Source organism: Mustela nivalis (assembly GCF_964662115.1).
Source record: "Mustela nivalis genome assembly, chromosome: 7".
In the NCBI taxonomy this organism is placed as follows: Eukaryota; Metazoa; Chordata; class Mammalia; order Carnivora; family Mustelidae; genus Mustela; species Mustela nivalis.
Window position 1 is genome coordinate 72,553,335 of NC_139026.1, and position 15,506 is coordinate 72,568,840.

At 35.0% G+C, this 15,506-nt stretch overlaps 1 long non-coding RNA gene across 2 annotated transcripts in view; it reads right to left on the reverse strand.

Moving 5' to 3' along the window:
* Window positions 1–5,482, reverse strand: part of LOC309868579 — a 31,085-nt gene extending 25,603 nt beyond the window's left edge. For both annotated transcript variants that reach the window (XR_014313734.1, XR_014313735.1), the window contains exons 1-2: window positions 5,431–5,482; window positions 3,869–3,935 (exon numbers count right to left, since the gene is read on the reverse strand). This is a non-coding gene — a long non-coding RNA (uncharacterized lncRNA). The remainder of the gene's footprint in view (window positions 1–3,868; window positions 3,936–5,430) is intronic.
* Between the last annotated feature and the right edge of the window lie 10,024 nt (window positions 5,483–15,506).

Sequence of the window (15,506 nt, forward strand, 5' to 3'; positions counted from 1 at the left end):
CATCTTAGAGCGTCCATGATCCACATTTTAAAAAAGTTTGGATACTAATATTGGTCTCATGATTATTATATAAACTAAATTCTAATAACTGCTACCACTACTACTATATCACTACCATAATAACCCAATAGTCTTAAACTTTAGTGAAGGGAAATTTTTTTCCTTTTTCATTTCGCTGAAATTATGAGTTTCCCAGGATGGAAAGATTATGAATTCTCTAAACAAGGGCTATGGGGACGGAGGAGCTGTTCATGAAGTCCTTAAAGAGAGGGCTATGTCCTCCCTTAAGCCTTTAGGCAGACCTCTAAGGGGAGGTGTGTCAGTAATGGAATTAGACTTGGATATCTAATCATTGACCCTGGCCACTACCTTACAGAAAAAATTTTGAAGTGTTAAATGAAATTCTTAAAACAGCCTGTACTAGCTTCAGATGTGAACTACCAGGGCATTTAGAGGGACCCACATCAGCCCTGTTCTGGCCATGACACTTCTCACAAGGAGAAGATATGAGGGGCCAGGATAGGCTCACACAGATACCCAAGACCCTATCTCCTGCCCTTCTATCCCATACTACAAGGACACAGAACCAGGAATTCCTTCCCAAACAGCCCAAGCCACTGCCACGGTTTACTAATGTTTTCTGTGGCCTAACCTCCCAAGGAAGACCTTGTTGCTGTCAGTGTTTACCCTTGGTCCCAAGAGGTAGTTCAGGAATTATGTCATTCCCTGGGAAGAGGTGAGGACAAAGAGCAGATATAGCACGTCAATGGTGTGGGGTGGGAAGAAGACGAGTTTCCTTTTAATGTCTGAAATGGTGAACAGGAGTAGACCGGAAATGTGGCCCTTTTGACATACTGGCACATTTTTTAGATATGCTAGAAATAAAACAACCACAAAATGGAAATTTTTAAAAGAAAAAGTATTTTTTAAACATTTTCCCAAATATGGGCTAGGATTCTTTGTTGATGTTACCTCCCAATACTGACGGTAGTTATTTCATAAATATGGCATAGTGAAGATATTTTCACATCTTATCATGTGCTTGCTTATTTATTTATTTAGTTTTTATTAACATATAATGTATTATTAGCCCCAGGATTACAGGTCTGTGAATCACCAGGTTTACACACTTCACAGCACTCATCATAGCACATCATACCTTTCCCAATATCCATAACCCAACCCCCCTTTCCCTACCCCCCCCCCGCAACCCTCAGTTTGTTTTGTGAGATTAAGAGTCTCCCATCTTGTTTGTTCTGTTGAGATTTTGGAAATCAGCCACCTTCTCAAATTACACACACACACACACACACACACACGTAAGTTATATCTCATATATGTTACATATAAAGTACAGGTTATATATATATCATACAGATTGAAAGTGTATATATGGAGAAATATTACATTTGAAGGAATGAGAATATTATTTATATTAAAATTTCATCACAGCAGTGAATACTCAAGGAAAATTAAGCAATGTCTTCAAAGTTAGGAGCAAAAAAAAAGGTATTTAACTGTTTCTTATATTACGCAAGAGACACTTTCAATCATGCATTAGTCTAGTTTACTATTCTATTCACTCACCTTATACTGAAAGATTATTTAACAGGATTCAGTAAAATAAAAAGGGATCTTAAGAAAAGGAATATATGAAAGACAGGTAATAGTAGCAGCTAAGTATAATCATAAGAAGGGAAGGAAATAAGAAAGTAAATGAAAGAGAATTTATTAGACACTGAAGCTTGAAAGATTCCCTTTCAAAAAAAATAAAAACGTATCACGCTTTCTTTTTCATGAGGTCAGTAATACTTCTACATATACAGTTAAAAACAATACTGCGCTAATTAGTATTTTTAAAGTAAACTATCATGGTCCTAAAAATGTGACAAAAAGAACGTGAATGAAGGGCGCCTGGGTGGCTCAGCTAGTTGAGCATCTGCCTTGGGCTCAGATCATGGTCTAGAGGGGAGGGGAGGACCTGGGATTAAGCCCCAAGTCAGGCTGCTGCACAGCAGGGAATCTGCTTCTCTCTCTCCCTCTGCCTCCTCCCCCTGCTCATGCGCATGCTCTTGACTCTCTCTTTCTCAAATAAATAAATAAAATCTTAAAAAAAGAGAATATGAATATGAATGATGAACTTTCATAGTAAAAATTATGTGATAATATAAATTATATTGTTTAAAATGTATCAATTAAGTAGATATTGCTTTAATTAATACAGTTTAAACATTATCATTTAATGATACCAATTAAATTTAGAAAGGCAATGAGTAAAAGAACAAAGAAATCATAGATCTAAAAACTTAAAAGAGGAAGGAAAAGACATGATAGCATAAGTTACCTAAATAATTAAATTTCTTATATGTAGGGTCTAAAGATGATAAACATTTAGGAGAATGGATGTAGAATTTTATTTAAGTCTTGTATGGGGATGCAAAAATCATTTGAGTAAGTTTTTTTTAATGTTGACAAGTCTTAAATTTCAAATAAATGAGCAACATAATTTAAAGCTAGGTATGGAACCCAGAGTGAGAAAAACCAAATGTTCTCATTGGCTTGGAAATCAAGATTGGTTTATAACACAGGCAATAATTCTTTATTATTTAGATTGAAAGCAAGTATTTCACATTATTACTATAATTTATATAATTTCATATATCGTGAATTGGATAGTGGTTGCAAAGAATATTGAATAACTCAGAAAAAATGATGTATAGCAATAACAGGTGATAATATTTGGGGAATATCTACACTCTTATATTTTAGTTTTTGTGTATAATTAGAACTGTATGTGCTTTCTATTATTAATTCCAAAGTTTTGTTTTCTATATTAAAAATAAATCAAAGGAAACAGTTTTAAACTTTGATATTCTTGATTGGTTCATTTTTGATATTGGCTACATTTGGACTTCATTTTTATTTTAGATTGAAGACATAAGTGTTGAAATATGCAACATGGTTTTCTTTACTTTATGACTAAAAGACAAATTTTTGGACATTGAAAATATCGTGAGTCAATCTGTTCTTGGAAATTTACCAGCTACATTTTACAGAGGTTTAAATTAAGTTAGCACACCTTAGGATACTTACTCCAGCAGAATTTATTGAAGATTAATAATAGTTATATGATTCACATGTCATAATACGTTTTTAACCAGTAAGGTGTCATTTAACTTTGTAAATCCAAAACACACAGTGTGCAAGCTGTCCCAAACTTGTGAACAGGTTGTTTCAAATAGTTTGTTTGGAACTTGGAATTTACAACACATTTTCCTACAGAAATAAAATTATAATTTTTTTTGGGTAGCCGGCCAATCCACAAAAGCTTATTTAATCCATAAATTAGTATCTGGGCTACAGGTCAAACAGGTTTAGAACCGGTCGTCAAGGGTACTTGTAGTTTAAGAAGGAAAAGGAAAGCATTTGTTTCTTTTCCTTTTTTTTAGTTTGAAGGGGTAGCATAGATAAAATAAAGAGATAATTTTGTCCTCAACACTGTCAGCCTCTCTTTTTTTACCCTCACCTTCTTCTATTATACCCCTTTTCTGTTTCCTTTTCTAAAGACTTATTGATGGATTGATTGCATGACAGGGAAAGGGCGGGGAGAGAGTGAGAGAGTACAGGAGGGCAGAGGAAGAGGGAGAGAATTTCAAGCAGACTCCCCACTGAGCACAGAGCCCAATGTGGAGCTCTATCCCATGGCCCTGAGATCATGGCCTGAGCTATGATAAAGCCAGAGGGAAGACACCCAGGTGCCCCTATATTATACCACTTTTCTCTTTCCTCAAAGGCCAGTGTCATTGATTGTACTTTTTTGGGAGTTGGGAAATGGGTAGTGATAGAATAGCAGAGCATCACTTTGTACCTTGTTCCGAACTCAAAAATCATCCATACGACTTCCCTTCTGAGCCTCTCCGTATTGTGCTGAGGAGCTCAAAGGAAAGTTGGAAAAAATTGATCTTGACTAAATTCACATTAAGTTATAGATGAGATTATCTTACTATAAATCTTATCTCCTTGCTATTGTCCCTATTTCTCTTCCCCAAATAAATTTTATCCAAATATGAACTTAATGATATTTCACAGAAGGTAATGAGATTACATACAAAACTTAGTCACGAGCATCTTTAGTACAAGTATATTTGGTAAAAGGGCCCACCTTACAGAATCTGAATCCTCTTTCTTCTAATTCCTTTCCTCTTTTCCCATCTTTGTCTCCTGTATTTGCTTTTCACAGCTTATTTTATTCCTCTACTTCTAAACCAAGAGATTTTTATAAAAGTTGATATTCTGTCTTGTTTTTTTAAACAAATGGTGAGCTGACAATGAATATCGGGTCTTATCAGTGGGTTTAATGTTCTTTGTTGTACACCCCAGCCATATAAAAGAGACTCAATGTATTATTATAATGACGGACAGTTTACCCACTTTTGTGACATCTCTATGTCTGCCTTCAAATGAATGTCTAATGGACTTCCAAATCACCTCCTAAGTAATATTCCTTTCATTGTTCAAATCTACTTAGCCTCATACAATATCTAGGCTTAATAAATTTTATGTTCATCTGCTTTTCGGTAAAATGATTAATATTAGGCCAAACCCTAAATTTGTTTCTTAGGTTCTACTAACTTTTACTTCTTTCCCTTTTTTCTCTTTCATGCCCTCCTCCACTTCCTTTTTGAAAATTAAAAAAAAAAAAAAATATATATATATATATATATATATATATATATATATATATATACTGTTCACCTAATAGAAATGAAGACATATTCTGTAAGAGACTGATAGTTTTTGGAGAGACTATTCAAACTTTTCCTCAGATTTGGTCAAACTGTCTGGTGTCAGTTTCTCAGCAATTCTGACAAAATGGGTTTTAGGTTTATTTAATTTCAGACACAACTTTTTTTTCTCTTTAATCAGTTCAGAGAAAAGTATTTTATGCCTATCTGAAGATTTCATGAAGTTCCATACTCTGAAGGAATTTAAATTATTTCACATTTATTTTAGAGTCAGCTGTTTCAAGAGAGTCAGTAAATAACTGCTGAATAAAAAAAATGGTTTGTTCTTCAAATTTATAAATTTACATCATATATAAAAATATAGTTTTTTTTAACTTAGTGTTATGCTTAATAGTTAAAATGAGTTATATTAACTGTATTTGAGGCTGCTGTCTATAACTGGGAAGAATATGCTAATTCTAATTCACCCATAGTAATTTGCTTACAAGTAAGCTCAGAAGGATAACCTTCATTAGGTCAAATAACATGATGGATTAAACACAAGTCTCATAGTATAAAATGTTTGAATTCCTTTCTGGTCTTAATAGCAAAACTTGAGTAGTGCATATTATGAGAAAAGTACTTCCATTATGCGTATTCATTGATTTTTATCCTCACCATAACCCTACCAGATAGATATTATTACCAGCCTTGCTTAACAGATGGGAAAACTGAGGCATAGAGAGTAGTTAATGAGCAGCAGAGGCAGGATATGAACCTAGATAGTTTGTCTCTAAAATCCATGGTCTTAGTTGTGACATCACACTGTCCCCCTAAAAAGAAACGCATCACATTCCAAAGCTTCAAACAGATGATTTACAGCCGGGCACTAAGGACTATAATAAAGACAAAACAAACCACACTTCAAAACAACTAACCAATCAACCAACATAAATGACCAAAACCAAAAATGTTAGAACTGGGTACACAGAGAATAAATTGGACCCTAATCAATGAATTTGGTATTTGGTCTTTCATGTTTTATACTTAATCCTTCGTTGGCTTTATATATTTTTTTATATAAGTACATCAGATTCACCTTAAGAATTATAGTCTGGTTTGGCTCTAATGTTATTGTACTGAATTGTCCATAAGATGAGAAACCAATAAAGTTTTAGATGGCACTCTTACACTGCCTATCTATGTAACATTTAAAAATCTTTGCAAATCTACTTTTATCTCAATATATTTGAACATTTTCTATTTTTGTTTGCCTATTTCTTTTTTTTATTAAATTTATTTCTTTTCAGCATAACAGTATTCATTATTTTTTCACCAGTGCTCCATGCAATCCATGCGCTCCTAATACCCACCACCTGGTACCCCAACCTCCCACCCCCCCGCCACTTCAAACCCCTCAGATTGTTTTTCAAAGTCCATAGTCTCTCTTGATTCACCTCCCCTTCCAATTTCCCCCAAATCCCTTCTCCTCTCTAACTCCCCATGTCCTCCATGCTATTTGTTATGCTCCACAAATAAGCGAAACCATATGATAATTGACTCTCTCTGCTTGACTTATTTCACTCAGCATTATCTCTTCCAGTCCCGTCCATGTTGCTACAAAAGTTGGGTATTCATCATTTTTGATGGAGGCATAATACTCCATAGTTTATATGGACCACATCTTCCTTATCCATTCGTCCATTGAAGGGCATCTTGGTTATTTCCATAGTTTGGCGACTGTGGCCATTGCTGCTATAAACATTGGGTTACAGAAGGCCCTTCTTTTCACTACATCTGTATCTTTGGGGTAAATTTCTAATGCTTAAGGGTTTAGAATATCTACATAGAAATAAAAAAGACTAATGGAAATTAACTTCTTTTATTTTTATAACTGACATTTAATACAAGCAGATGTGTAGTGAAATAGAAGTGATTTATTTTACCTTACTTTCAATTAGAAGAGATTTACTTTTAGATTGATATTTTAGCTTCTTGTTGTTAATCTGCTTTTGTAGATATTTTCCCAAACATTTCTAGATAATTTTCTTCTTTAATACTGTCTTTTCTCCTAACACATTTCAAATTTGTATTAATTTATTCAAATTCTAATTTTTTCTTTAGTAGAGTTTTCCTTTATTTTCATATCACTGAAACTTAATCCTTAATCGTTTTTTTCCTTTTCTGCATCAATCTTTTCATTGAAAAATTATGATTCCACATATTACTTTTCTCTTTCATTTTCTTGTAAAATGATTTGTTCTCTTTCTATACTATCTTCCTATCATTCTTACCCATTGGTTTCAGCAACTAATCATGGACATGATTTTTTTTAACAGGAAGATCATAATCTAGAGTTTGAAAAGAAAGAATATTGACTGGTTGTGAATTTATCTATCTATGATGATTATTCTCCCTCAATAATGCCTTCATCTTTTAGTATTAGATCATATTTTAGGTGATTTGCTTTTTCTTTTAACTTGGAAGGAGAGTGTAGAATTTTGTTCAAGTCCCTAAGATAAGCAATGTTAATGTCAACAACTACAACAAAAGCACGCAAACCGAAAAGAAGAAAGAAAAAATGGTTAGGAATTTTTCCAGGCCATGTTTAGTGTCTCAGCTTTTTAGTTTTGTAGTCTGCATTACCCTATATTAGAGATTTCATTAAGTGCCTAATACATGTTTATTGAACATAGAGATGAATAACTGTAATAAAATTTTGAGAAGTATTTAGTTATTCTGTTCCTTTTGCAAATATGGTTCTTTTAGATCCTCAGTTTTTCATCTATAAAATGAGAAAATAAACTATTATTATCTACTTTGAGGAATATATAAGTGTATAAATGTGCTGGCACAGTGTTTAACACTTAATAGCTCTCAATCTATGTTGATTTTTCCCCTTCCCAAAAATAGAAGTTGTCAAAATAATTAACAGACTTGGGATGGGTAAAGGATTTAGTAGATTCTAGTTTTCTCCCCAAAATATGAGAATTAGTAAAAGGGCTCACCAGAAAAATGAATCAGCTGACACCTGCTAGGATGTCTATAATAAAAAACAAAACATGCAAACAAACAAAAGCAGAAAATAACAAGTATTGAGAAGACTGTGGAGAAACTGGAAGGGTTTTACATTGCTGGTAGCAATGCTATGTGGTTTCTCAAAAAGCTAAACAGAATGACCATATGATCCAGCAATTCTACTCAGTGTTATGTGGCCAAAGGAACTGAAAACCAAGATTCAAATACATATTTGTACATCAGTGTTCATTGCAGCACTACTTGCAGTAGACAAAAGGCAGAAATAACCTAGGTGTTCATCAACAGGTGAATAGATAAGCAAATGTGATATACCCATAGTATACCCAGTATGGGTGAACCTTGAAAACATTATTCACCATGAAATAAGTCAGACACAAAGGGACAGATACTGTATGGTTCCACTTACATTAAATATCTATATTAGGCAAGTTTATACAGACAGGAAGTGGATTAGAGATTACCAGAGGCTGAAAGGGAAGAGAGGATGGGGCGTTGTTACTTAATGGTCACAGAGTTTCTGTTTGGGGTGATGAAAACTTTTTGGAAATAAGAGTAATGGTTGCAGAACATTATGAATGTAATTAATGCCACTGAATTGTGCACTTAAAATAGTAAATTTTATGATATATATATCTATCTACATTTAAAAATGATAATATAATATAATACAAATGATTGAATCGTATGCTTTATTTTTTTAAAAAAAGATTTATTTATTTGAGGGGGAGGGAGAGAGGGAGAAGGAGAAAAAATTTCAAACACTCCCTACTGAGCACGGAACCTAATGCAGGGATCAGTCCCAGGACCCTGAGATAATGACCTGAGCTGAAATCAAGAGTTGGATACTTAACTGACGGGGCCACCCAGGTGCCCCTTAATTGTATACTTTAAATGGGTGAACTGCATCATATGTGAATTATATCCAATAAAGTTGTTGAAAAGCTGAAAGTCTATTAGGTGCTCCTTTGTTAGGAGGAAGGGGATCAGTACTTTTCTGTTCCCATGATAGGCTTGGGATTGACCATATTAATTAATGTGACAATGTAAACTAGAATGCTGCTATGATCAACTACACAGCAAAAAAGTATATATGTTAGAGTGAACTTGTGCATGCTCTTATGCTATGAAAGACTTCTAGATTTCTCCCACTTGGCAAATCATTCACTTAGCTAGAGGAGCAGACAGCTGACCCCAGAACTTCAGAGCTCCTTCTTGTTAGAAAGTCACTGTGGAGCATGTCATCACACTTGTATCCTTGACCTCATGCAAAATATTTGTACTGTTTGCTTGCTGGTTTGGTAGTAAAACAAAAGAAGGCAGCCCAGAAGCATGCTCAGCCATCTTGCAAATGGTGACTGACTTTAGTTCTACTTTGTTGAATATATTTTGATTTTTTTTTTTTACTATGTAAAGTTATCATCTTTCATCCTGAAAATAAGTGGAATAATCAACAAATGATACTCCAACAATGCAAACTCGGTTGAGCTACCTTAGTTTGGAAGTAGGGAAAAGTTACCCTGAAGAAGTGGAAATGGAGTGTAAGTAGACATTAGCCAAATAAAAATTTGGATAAACATTATTGCAGACAGAAAAAAACAGCAGAGGACAGAAGCTTTATTTCAGAAATGATTTAGTATATCCTGATAACAGATAAAATTGCATTGACTAGAGCTTGGTAGCAATAAAGAGGTATTATACATATTGTAGTAAAGATTATGGATTTGATTCTAAATGAAATGTGAAGACTGAAGAATTTTATGCATGGGACATAACATGATAAGATTTTTGTTTGAAGATGATCAATCTTGGCATTATTTGGGAAAATATGGATTGGAGAGAACAACTAGGTAGAGACAGACTAAGAGGGAATTACAGTATTTCAACAGGTGATAATGCTTTGGACTGTTTCGGTGACAGTGGCATTACAGACAATTGAATGATTCAAGACATAGATTTAAGAAATAGAACTAGAAGGACTTGGAGACAAAGTAGATTTGGGGGCCTGAACCCTAGTGCTGGCCCAAACAGTTGGAGGGATGTTGGCTCCATTTATCATGACCGAAAAGTTGGAGTGGAGAATAGTGAGGGGATGAGTTTACTTTGGGGACATGTTGAGTTTGAGATGCATAGAAGACATCCAAGTAGAGATATAATATAAGAAGAGGGGTCTGAGTTAGAAAAAATATTGGGGGTCTGGACATATACATCATTAAAGTAGAAAGGTTAAATAAATGAAATGGTCCGTGAGAGAGACAACAGTTAGAATTGATGATCTGACCAGGCAGCTCTAACATTCAAAGATTGAATATAGAGGGAACAACAAACACTCGATGTCCTAAAAGGAGCAGACAGAGAAGTGTGGTGAAAAACAGGACCCTGCTGTAATGGAAATAAAGAGAAGAAACTGTTTAAAGGAAGGCTTGGCCAAGGTCAAGTTGTAGGAAAATGGAAGTTTCCACTAGATTTAGTAATATGGAGGTCATTGTTAATCTTAGAAATAGTAGTTTTGGTAGCACTGTTTGTGCATGAAAGCCATACTATATTTCATTGGGGAGTGAATGTCAGGTGGTTTAATAGTAATGGCATGCATAGACACCATTCTGAGGAAGTTTGGCTGAAAAAGATTCAAGAACTAGTATTAGAGAGTCATGTAGAATCTATGTTCTGCCATGTACGACTTGATTGTTGGCAGATTATTTAATATCTCTGATTTTGTACTCTAATCAGAATGATACTAACAAGAATGCCTATCTCAAAGGGCTGGTTGAAGAGTGTAACAATGCTGTGGTATTAGTAAATACCTAATAAATGTAAGCTACAGTTATCCTTGGTTTATATATTATAGTATCTTGATATAACAAGGATCTTCTCAGTCATAAAACTGAACTTCATATTCTTCAAAATTTTCTAGCTAGGAACAGCCAAGCTAGGAGAATAAGAGTATAAAGACAGGAAAAAATTAAAGTCATTTATGCTAAATAATCATTTTAATTTCTTATTACTAATACTTGGTTAAAAAGTTTTTCCAATTTCTTGGGGTGCCTGGGCTGCTCACTCAGTTGAACAGCTGACTCTTGATTTTGGCTCAGGTAATGATCTCAGGGTGTTGGGATTGAGCCCCTTGTGGGGCTCTGTGCTCAGTGGGGAATGTGCTTGAGGATTCTCTCTCTCCTCCCCCTCCCCCCATATTGATATGGATATACATATAACATATATAGGACATATATTTTATAAATATATTATAAACATATATTATATATAATAAGTAGATTTTTTAAAAAGTCCAGTTTCTCATTCTTTTGCATGAAAATATTTTTTACATATATCTTATCCTATAGTGTTTTATTGCAGAAATAAAATACAGAGTTTTTCTCATATTTATTGGCTTAAAATAATTGTGAAATTATTAGGATATTTAAGAAAATATGTTGTTTTTAATCAGAAAGACATTTATCTGGGAAACTACTATTCTAGATAACTTATAGACTATGCACTATCTTCCTATTTTCTTTCTGTTGCATATTGTCTGTATAATTTTATTTAAAGAAACTGTTTTGGCAGATACTAAATCACCAAATTTTAAAAAATAATTGAGTATTTTGCGTATTTAGTTATGTTTTAATATTTCGTATTTACAAATATTTTGTGTACCTTTTAAAAATAACAATTGAGCTTTTCACTTTGCTCCATTTCAGTTGGCTTTTTTGAGCTGCAATGCATCTATTTTAAACAGAGACATTTCTCACATTTCATTTTAAAATGTTCAGTTCATTACTATGGACCCACCTAGTGTTGACTTTTCAAATCCATTTCCTTTCTGTGTGTGTATGCTTATGCTATACATCATATAAATTGTGTAATAAATGAAATGCTTAAATAATCTTAACATTTACAAGCTCATTTCAGAGTCTTAATGTTTTTGTTTCCTTTCTTACGATATGCATTGTATGCAACATAAACAATCTGAAAATAATTGACTATGGGTTAAATACACAGCTGCTGGGAAACATCTTATTGCTCTTTTCAGCATCATTCACTCAAGAGGAAAATATAATCCGTATGAAGAGTAGTATGATTGAAAGAGGTCATTTTACATAGGAATTTGTGTGATTGATTATACACACTGGAGTTACTTCTCTAAGTTTATAAACAATACCTTATTGACTGTAATAATTGCTCACACATATATTACATTTCACAGTTTACAAGGCATTTTTCTGGATATTATAATATTAAATATCTATATAATTTTTAAAAGATAACTATAGGTATCATCCCCAATTTACAAATGAAACAATTGAGGATAAAGGCATCAAGGCAGAATTATGACTTGAACCTAGGTTCTCTGATTTCATATAATGAATGTTTGTGTTTCTGCACTATATTGCTCCTGAGATGTTGGTATATAATTCGATCAATGCATATAAATTATAAATAAGTATGTACTGAGTATGCATAAAATTTGTCCTATCATGTACATAAAGTGTCGATGTTCGGAAATAGGCCTATTCGTTAATTACATTAATAAGACTTAATTAACTTACTGGGCAGTTCAATATATTTTTCTTCATTGCCATTTCTGTAATTTCACTTCTGCTCAAATAAACTATTTTGGTTTAATCAACCTAATTTTTTCTTTTTTAAAAAGATTTTATTTATTTGACAGACAGAGATCACAAGTAGGCAGAGAGGCAGGCAGAGAGAGGAGGAAGCAGGCTCTCCGCTGAGCAGAGAGCCCGATGTGGGGCTTGATCCCAGAACCCTGGGATCATGACCTGAGCCAAAGGCAGAGGCTTTAACCTACTGAGCCACCCAGGCGCCCCTAATCAACCTAATTTTAATGTGTTTATTTTCAATACATATAATACATGGAAATATAAAACTTATTACTAGATGTTTATGACAATCACGGCTGCACAGAATTTGCTGCTTTTCAGTTTTTGCCTAAATAGAAACAAACTTGTTCCTCTCCTTTATGTGGGAGGGAAAAAGAAAAAAATCAGTAGAGTAGAAGTATTTACTTGAGCTAACCTCTTAATACATTTACTGGCTCTTTTTTTTTTTTTTTTTGGTTGACTTTCCCTCTAAAATGGAATGGAGAGGAGGAAATGCAGGGAGAAAAAAAAGAAAAAAGTTTTGATTCCTATCCTGTCTTCTCCCACACCACTATTCCTCTATTCAGAAAACTGAATTTGCAAAAGCCTATTTCTGCTGCTGCTTTGAAATTTTGAATAAGTAATGAAATAATCTGCATCAAGTAATGGACGACTCAAAACTTGTAAGGCTGAATATCACTGTGTTCTAAGAGTGCATCGCAAGGTGCTACAAAGCCAATTGTAAGAAAGCAAGCTTGCCGCTTACTTCTGCACTTCTTCCCAGTGTTTGTGGTTGTTATACTGAAAGTATCATGAGGGAATCATAAACCTTTATGCGGGGTGTGAGCTCATAATTTGTCCAGGAAATTGTCTAGTGCTCTGGTCTTTGTGCCTCCATCACTTGGCTGTGGTTGCTGGTGTCTTCGAGGCACGATGGGACAGTGGTCCAGCATGATCTGGTCACTGGTGTTGAACCGTAAGTGGTCCTTTGGTTGATAGGGACGAGTTGATACGCAGGTAGGAATTCCCCCTGAACATGACGGTGCAGGCCACCTGAGACTGATTTGATACTGGCCACCCTTGGTGTTCAGGCGTCTCTTTGCGTAGCTGAGCACCAGCTCTGGACACTGGATGGGAATAAGTTACACAGGTTCCCCAGGAAGGAGTGGGCGGAGAGGGCCACCAATCAGACCGGCTCCCCTGCGCAAGGCACTAAGCCCCCGGATGTGGGTGTGCACGCTAGGCACTAGGGTGCCCCTTGCGGGCCGCACAGCCCTAGCCCACCGCTAGCTGCCTTGCTCCTGGGCTAGCCTTTGTTCTTGCTGAGGTCTGTGCCCCTGGCGGATGCTTCTTCAGTCTGGTTTTTGCAAACTCAGCGTGACAGCTTTCCGACGTTATGGGTCGCTGTGAAAGATTGCATTTCTCAAGATGGGCCAGAGTTGGTGGAAACATGTAAATACAGTTTTATGTGTTTTGTTTTGTTTTAAGATTTTATTTATTTGTTGGGAGGGGGGCGTGCGCAAGCAGGGGAAGCAGTAGGCAGAGGGAGAAGCAGACTCCCCGCTGAGCAGGGAACCCCCACCAGGGACTCAATCGCAGGACTCTAAGGTCATGACCTGAGCCTTACAGACACTTAACCGACTGAGCCACCCAGGTGTCCCTGTAAATATAGTTTTAATTCTATAGACATATAGATGCCAATATGTGTATATTTATATGAACATAGAGTTATATTTTATTATTTTTAATATTTTAGATAATCGAAAAAAGCCTTTTTTATTTGAGATGTTTGAAGTATTTGAAAGACACAGTGGTAGATGATCATACTGTGTTACCTGGTACATGACACATAGATATGTGTGTAACATGTATGTGCATACACACACACATCCTTAGGGAATATAAACTTTAAGGAAGCACCCATGTCATGCTGGACTTCACACAGCCAATTAACAGTCTTCTCCAGGAGTATAATAGGTTAGTAGGTTAGCTTCCTTTTCAAGGTTTCCTCCTTTCCTAGGAGGAAATGTGAACATGTTTCATTCTTCCAAACATCTTATATGGGAACCCCTATGCTAACAGGACCACTGTGTATCTTTTGGGGAAGCATAAAATAGTAACTGAGGTGTGTCTTTTCTGAGGCCAGATTGGTTGCAAAGTAAATAAGAGCATTATCAAACAAGTGTTTCTGAGGAATACATGTGGCGAATCTGATGACAATTACAGTCACATAGTGCATTGGGAAAGTGAAAAATGTATTGGGATAGTTAAAAAATAATAGATAAAGGGAAAACGGGCAAATGTGTGATAAAATAAGGCATTTTATGGTATATATTATAAAACAGAAATATCTAGTTTACATTAATTAATACTCCTATATTTACCTCCCATACTATGTCTTAATCTGTTCCTGCACACATTTGGAATTCTTTTGGTGTGATGCTTTTCTAACCATGCTTTGAAGAGAAAGAGAGGATTGTTGGACTACACTCCCACTCCAACTGTGCTCTAGTACCCATCACACAAATTCATCCCTATTTTTTAAATGTCTCTGTTATCCCTAAGTTTTGTTCATTTCGTTTTTGTTTTTGAGAAAGTATTTTAAGGCTAAAAAGTTTGAGGATTACTGCTTTAGGTTTTTATTGATCTGTTATAAATTTATCACTGACTGATTTTATTTGCAGGATGCTTATTTGAAAGTATATACTTCAAATGCAAAAACAGTCCATTGAACAAAACTTACGCCCAACTTTGTGTACTTCATTGGTGTGTGCACGCATGCATGACAGACTCGGGATATAGTCAGTTGTAATCCTGTTGAGCATTTCTCTGAAAGCTCTCTAAAGTCAGGTCATTAAATTAACCAGTCTAGTTCCCCTCTGATACTGAATTTTGCTCTTATATGGGTATGTCAGATTCAGGGATCGAGAACAATTCCTTGAATTCTGCAACTACTTTTATATAATTTCTTAAGCTGTAGGTATGCAGGCAGAACGGCACACATGTAATGAAAAAACAAGGTTATATGTATTTGACAGGAATTATAGAAAAAGAAACGAGATAAATGTATTATTTCTGTTTGCATTTATCTTAGCCATTGTCTATTCGCATCTGTCGTAGCTAGTCTTATGCTCAGGCAGCATTCTTA